At 42.4% G+C, this 7004-nt stretch overlaps 1 protein-coding gene across 3 annotated transcripts in view; it reads right to left on the reverse strand.

Annotated features, from left to right (window-relative positions):
* The window catches only part of Dag1 (dystroglycan 1), a 61094-nt gene that overhangs the window by 46835 nt on the left and 7255 nt on the right, over positions 1-7004 (reverse strand). For all 3 annotated transcript variants that reach the window (XM_021205970.1, XM_021205968.2, XM_021205967.2), the window contains exon 2: positions 3874-3930. The gene's annotated coding sequence lies outside the window, so the exon portion shown is untranslated. The remainder of the gene's footprint in view (positions 1-3873; positions 3931-7004) is intronic.

Here is a 7004-nt window from a genome sequence, read left to right on the forward strand (position 1 = left end):
AGGGGGGGGGGGGGAGCGGGACCTGAAATGCTACTAGCAATTAGCTCAGGTAAACTAGCTGGTCACAGCAATGCCAACTACAAGGAAAATAACACTAAGGGCGGCTTTGAGAATCAGGTTACCAAGCCCTGTCAGTTCACGGATGCATGGAGAGCAGAGCAATCAGCTTCTGCTAAAGATTTTCTCCTGCTCCAAGGAGTTCCGTCATTCTCTCAGCCCTGCCCGTTGAGTAGTAATCTCATGCTGTGCCCAGCTTCCCAATCACATCTTCAGACTGCCATGCTCAAGAGTAGGGGTCTAGGGCTGGTGAGATGGCTCAGTGGTTAAGAGCGCCGACTGCTCTTCCAAAGGTCCTGAGTTCAAATTCCAGCAACCACATGGTGGCTCACAACCATCCGTAATGGGATCTGATGCCCTCTTCTGGAGTGTCTGAAGACAGCTACAGTGTACTTACATATAATAAATAAATAAGTAAATAAATAAATATTTAAAAAAAAAAAAAAAGAGAGTAGGGGTCTACACAGACTGGTACACTACTCAGTGTCCAAGTCTACATTTACTCTACTGGGAAAATATTGTGATCTTCTCCAGGTAAGCAGAAGCAACAGCTGGAAGCACAGACCCAGAACAGGAAAGGGTAAGACAGGAATCCTACTGTTATCTATTTGTGACTTTAATGGACTCTATTTTTAGATCTTTAATAAAGAGCCTCCCTTCTACTCTCCTACCAAATTTTCCCATTCTGGCAATTCAATCTTTCCAACACTGCTCAGAGATCTAAAAATGTGACACTTAACATTCAACTTTCTTTCTCCCTAAGCCCAGAATTTAACTTCAGACTGGACTCGCCTTTAACAAGGTTACCTGGGCTCATGACAGATTTGATACAAAGATCATCTGCCACCTCAAGCAAGAGAATATACACAGAACATTTATAGTGATGAAAATTTGTTTTACATAAATATTCAATAATAAATTAGTGTCCAAAAAGCCAGGCATGTTAGTACATGTCTTTTATCCCAGCACTCAAGAGTCAAAGGCAGGAAGATCTCTGTATTTAAGGCCAGCCTGGTCTACAGAGCAAGTTCCAGGACAGCCAGGGCTACACAGAGAAATCCTGTCCTGAAATACCCCTCCACCCAAAAACTCAGTATCAAAAAAAAAAAAAAAAAAAAATGTCCAAGGTTCTAATTAATATCTGATTTTTTAAATGCCACTTAAATTTGATGGTTTTTTATATTACTTTTCTTGGCAAAAATCTGTTGGAGGCCAGGTATGAAGAGGCACACCTTATAATTCTATAAAGATTTTGTTTATTTTAATAACTTGTATGGGGGGAGGGCTCTGTGCACATAAGTGCAGATGCCTTTCAAGGCTAAAGGTATTGGGATATGCTGGAACTAGAATTACTACTGGTTCAGAGTTACCTGATGTGGATGCTGGGAACCAAACTCCTATCTTCTAGAAATCAGCATAAACTCTCAGCTACCAAGTCATATCTCCAGCCCCTGCAATCCCTGAATTTGGAAGGCCAAACAGGCCAGTCTGGGATAGAGAGAGATTTGGACACTAGACTGGGGAACTTAACCAAGATCCTGTCTCAAAATTTAAAAGGGCTGGGGGTCCAGCCCAGTGGTAATGCAGTTGCCTAGCATGCTCAAGCCCCAAGTTCGATCCCCAGTAATACACATGCAAGCTAGCTTAACCCAGCTTTACAGAATAACGTGAGCTAATTAAGGAGGCATTTATGACAATCAATGAGGAGCTTCATTTGCACCATAGAGAATCTTAGAATCGTCTTGATTGTTATTTTACTTTAGGTGTTATGGATCTTTTGCCTGCATGTATGTCTGTGTACCACATGCATGCCTGGTGCCTACAGAGGCTAAAAGGACTCCAATCCTCTGGAACCGGAGTTGTGGATAGTTGTGAACAACTATGTGAGGGCTGGAAACCAAACTTGGATGCAATGATAAAGCAGCACATACTTGTAACTGCTGAGCATCTCTAGCATGATGTTACAGCACAGCTACAGGGATAAAAGACAACCACAACACCTGCAAAATCAAAGGAAGAATGTCTTCAAATCTCATTTTTTTGTTGTTGTTGTTGTTTTTTTGTGTTTTTTTTTTTTCGAGACAGGGTTTCTCTGTATAGCCCTGGCTGTCCTGGAACTCACTTTGTAGACCAGGCTGGCCTTGAACTCAGAAATCCGCCTGCCTCTGCCTCCCGAGTTCTGGGATTAAAGGCATGCGCCACCACGCCCGGCTCTCAAATCTCATTTTTATAAGGATTTATTTATTTACTATATGTGAGTACACTGTAGCTGTCTTCAGACACACCAGAAGAGGGCATCAGATCCCATTACAGATGGTTGTGAGTTACCATGTGGTTGCTGGGATTTGAACTCAAGACCTCTGGAACAACAGTCAGTGCTCTTAACCGCTGAGCCATCTCTCCAGCCTAAATCTCATTATCTTGAAATCCACACTATGTGTGCTAACCTAATCATATCTTTGTTGTTGGAAACAGGGCTTCTATGTAGACCCAGAAGTCCCAGAACTCACCCTGTAGACCAGGCTGCCCTTGAAGTCAGAGAGCCAGCTTGGGGGGGGGAGCACACATACCTTTAATCCCAGCACTTGTGAGGCAAACTCTGAGTTTGAGTCCTGCCTTATCTACAGAGCTAGTTCTAGGACACCCAGGGCTACACAGAGAAACATTATGTTGAAAATCAAAAAAAGGGGGCTGGTGAGATGGTTCAGCGGTTAACAGCACTGACTGCTCTTCCAAAGGTCCTGAATTCAAATCCCAGCAACCACATGTTGGCTCATCCATAATGAGATCTGACACCCTCTTCTGGTGTATCTGAAGACAAATACAGTGTACTTAGGGATAATAATAAATAAATTAAAAAAGAAAAGAAAAAAAATAATTTTTTTCAGGACCAATGTGATTGTTACTTTAATCCTAGAATTTGAAAGGTAGAAGCAGGCAGATCTGTGAATTTCAGGCCAGCATGGTCTATACAAAGTTCTAACCCACCCAGGGCAGCATAACAAACAAACACACTCCATTGTTTTGTTCCAAATTATAAATACCAATTAGTAAAACTTCTGTAAGGGGAATTTTTTCGTAGACACCCACCTTTAAGTACAAAGCAACTTCCATAGAAATGAAGAGCAAATACCAAAAGAGACAACCAAGCTGGGAACTGGCCACTGGCTACTGTCTCCCTGATATGACACACCCTGTCCAAGTGCTCCACTTGCCCTTGAGCTCCCCGCCGACTGGCACAGTCACCAAGGACTGTGACTGTCTCAAAAAGAACGGATCGGGCTGGAGAGGTAGCTCAGCGGTTAAGAGTACTGACTGCTCTTCCAGAGGTCCTGAGTTCAAATCCCAGCATTACAGATGGTGGCTCACAACCATCTGTAATGAGATCTGATGCCCTCTTCTGGTGTGTCTGAAGACAGCTACAATGTGTTTATATGTAATAAATAAATAAATAAATCTTAAAAAAAAAATGCATCTGTGGCAATACATACTCTTAAAGATGGGGAGCATTTAGACTTGGTCTGTGTAGCTACAAAAGTCGTCGGTTCCTTGGACTAGCCTGAGATAAAGGTACTTGCCACCCACACCTGATGACCTGAGTTTGAACCCCAAGGCCCACATGGTAAAAGAAGAATGTAGCGTTATCAGTGATAATGAATGCTTGCCTAACATGTTTTAGAACAGGGCTCTGTCCCCAAAGCCACTAAGTAAATAAGGGTATTACCTGACAGCTTTCTCCTCTGTTACTGCTTTAGAATTGCCTAGTAGCTCACCATCCCTCTCCTTTGCAGAATTTTTTCTTTTCAAGTGTCTTACCTCACCCTCCAGTGCCAGGCAGCGTTGAAAACCTTATCTTCCTAAAGAGCACAGGCCCTGTAGGAACAGAAGAAAAGAATATTCTTGAGTGCCCAAACTGAAATAACCACCACCAGGGGAAACAGGCAATTCCACTTCACGATTCTGCCCATCTCACCCATTAGTCACCCTGCTTGTGAAAAGACCACTGCAAGGAAATGAAATGTTTCATGTACAGTCCACTCAAAACCAAAAGTTGCTGGGCGTGGTGGCGCACGCCTTTAATCCCAGCACTCGGGAGGCAGAGGCAGGCGGATTCCTGAGTTCGAGGCCAGCCTGGTCTACAGAGTGAGTTCCAGGACAGCCAGGGCTACACAGAGAAACCCTGTCTCAAATTAAAAAAAAAAAAGTATGAAGCTTCATATAACAAAGACATGACATTAATTCCAACGGTTAATTTTTGTGCTGCTTTCCTTTTTCCATGTTTCCCAGCCAGCTTTGACCAGTGCTGAGGTCACAAGTGTGCTGCCATTCCTGATTTTGCAGTCTCCTCGTTTTAGTTGGTTTTGTTTTTTTATACCTACGAGTATGCCGCCATCGCTCTCCTCAGACACACCAGGAAGGGCATCAGATCGATCCCATTACAGATGGTTGTGAGCCACAATGTAGAATTGAACTCAGGACCTCTAGAAGAGCAGTCAGCACTCTTAACCACTGAGCCATCTCTCCAGCCCCCATACTTTAGTTTCCTGAGACAAGGTATGTATTCCTGGCTGGCTTGGAACTCTCTATGTAGACACTTGGTCTTGACCACACCAGCTCTGCCTATCTCTGTCTCCCAAGATTAAAGGTGTACACACCACCATGCTCAGCTCTGAGTTTTTTACAACATGTTCTATATAACCCAGGCAGCCCTCTAATTCAGCTATGTAGCTGAAGCTGACCTTAAACTTTTTTTTAAGATGTTATGTATGTATGTATGTATGTATGTATTATATGTAAGTACACTGTAGCTGACTTCAGATGCACCAGAAGAGGGCGTCAGATCTCATTATGGATGGTTGTAAGCCACCATGTGGTTGCTGGGAATTGAACTCAGGACCTTTGGAAGAGCAGTCAGCACTCTTAACCACTGAGCCATCTCTCCTTAAACTTCTAATCCTCCTGCCTCTACCTCCCAAGTGCTGAAACTACAGGGATATGCCACCATATATAAATTTTGGACATCGGTGTTTTTCCACTTAGGGTTTTTCTTTTTTCTTTTCTTTTCTTTTTTTTTTTTTTAAAGATTTATTTATTTATTTATTATATGTAAGTACATTGCAGCTGTCCTCAGACACCCCAGAAGAGGGAGTCAGATCTTGTTAAGGATGGTTGTGAGCCACCATGTGGTTGCTGGGATTTGAACTCTGCACCTTTGGAAGAGCACTGAGCCATCTTCCCAGGACCTTTTCTTTTTTTTTTTTTTTTGAGACAGGGTTTCTCTGTATAGTCTTGGCTGTCCTGGAACTCTCTGTAGACCAGGCTGGCCTTGAACTCAGAAATCCGCCTGCCTCTGCCTCCTGAGTGCTGGGACTAAAGGCGTGCGCCACCACTGCCCGGCTTTAGGGTTTTTCTTATTTCTAGATTTATTTATGTATATGAGTGCTTGCCTGTATGTATATATGTACAAATGTATGTATACACACAATGTGTGTGCCTGGGGTCAGTGAAGGTCAGAACAAAGGATCAGTTATGGATGAAAGTGGGCCACCTGCAGTTTCTGGAGCTAAACTAGGGTCGACTGCAAGAACAGCAAGCACATGCAGCCATCTCAGCTCCATTGTTTTGATGGTGTGTGTGTGTGTCTGTCTGTCTGTCTGTCTGTCTGTCTGTCTGTCTGTCTAAGACCCAAGCCTGCATTATCATCCCTGACTTATACATTCAGGTCCAGGGATTGAACCAGTGTTTTATGCATGCCTGGCAATTAAGAATTCTCTCAAAGAACTACACCATCCGCCTCCCTATTCATATTTAAAACAAAAAACAAAAACAGGATACTAGAGGGAATGATCTGCTGAATATTTTTCACTTTCTTTTTCCTTCTTCCTTTTTGGGTGGTTGTTTTGAACAAAGTCTCAGTTGGTAATCCAGGGAGCCTGGAATGCACTAAATAGTTCAGGTTTGTTTTAAACTTTAGTGCAACTCTGCTGCTTTATTCCTTTAGTACTGAGATTATAGGCCTGACCAAAATACCTGTCTCCAGCTGAGTTTTGGTTTTAGAGATTTACTTTTTTTTTTTTGTATTTATTTTTATTTATTTGTATGGGTGTTTTGCCTGCATATATATTCACAACGTGTGTGTATTGCCCACAAAGGCTAGACGAGAGCAATGAGTCCTCTGGAACTGGGGTTAAAAATATTTGTTGGCAAGGCTGGAGAGATGGCTCAGTGGGTAAGAGCAGTGACTGTTCTTCCAAAGGTCCAGAGTTCAAATCCCAGCAACCACATGGTGGCTCACGACCACAGGTAATGAGATCTGACGACCTCTTCTGGTGCTTTTGAAGACAGCTACAGTGTACTTATGAATAACAATAAATACATCTTTTTTTTTTTTTTTAAATACTTGTTGGCTGCAGGTGGGTTCTGGGAACTGACCTGGGTCCCCAAGTGCTCTAAACCATTTAGCCACCTCCCATAACTGTCAGTTAAGTTTGGGTTTTTGTTGTTGTTTTGTTTTGTTCGGATAGGGTCACACTCTAGTTCTGACAGGCCTGAAACTTGCTATGTAGACCAGGCTGGCCTAGAATTCTCTGCCTGTGATAGGATTAAAAGCATGTGCCTACTCCTAGCTCCAACTGAGCTCTTTACATTTTTTTCTTGTATCCTTGTTTTTAATATTTATTTAGGAAGGGAATACCAGTGTATGTGGAGGTCAAAGGACAACTTGTAGGAGCCAATTCTTTCCTTCTCCCAAGTGAATTTTGGGGATGAACTCAGGTTGTCAGGTTTGATGACAAGTGCCTTACTTGCTGAGCCATCTCATACGTTTTTTTCAATTATACATTCTTTTTTTTTTCTTTTTTTTTTTTTTTTTAAAGATTTATTTATTTATTTATTTATTATATGTAAGTACACTGTAGCTGTCTTCAGACACTCCAGAAGAGGGCGTC

The sequence above is a fragment of the Mus pahari genome, chromosome 10 (genome assembly GCF_900095145.1).
Source record: "Mus pahari chromosome 10, PAHARI_EIJ_v1.1, whole genome shotgun sequence".
Classification (NCBI taxonomy): Eukaryota; Metazoa; Chordata; class Mammalia; order Rodentia; family Muridae; genus Mus; species Mus pahari.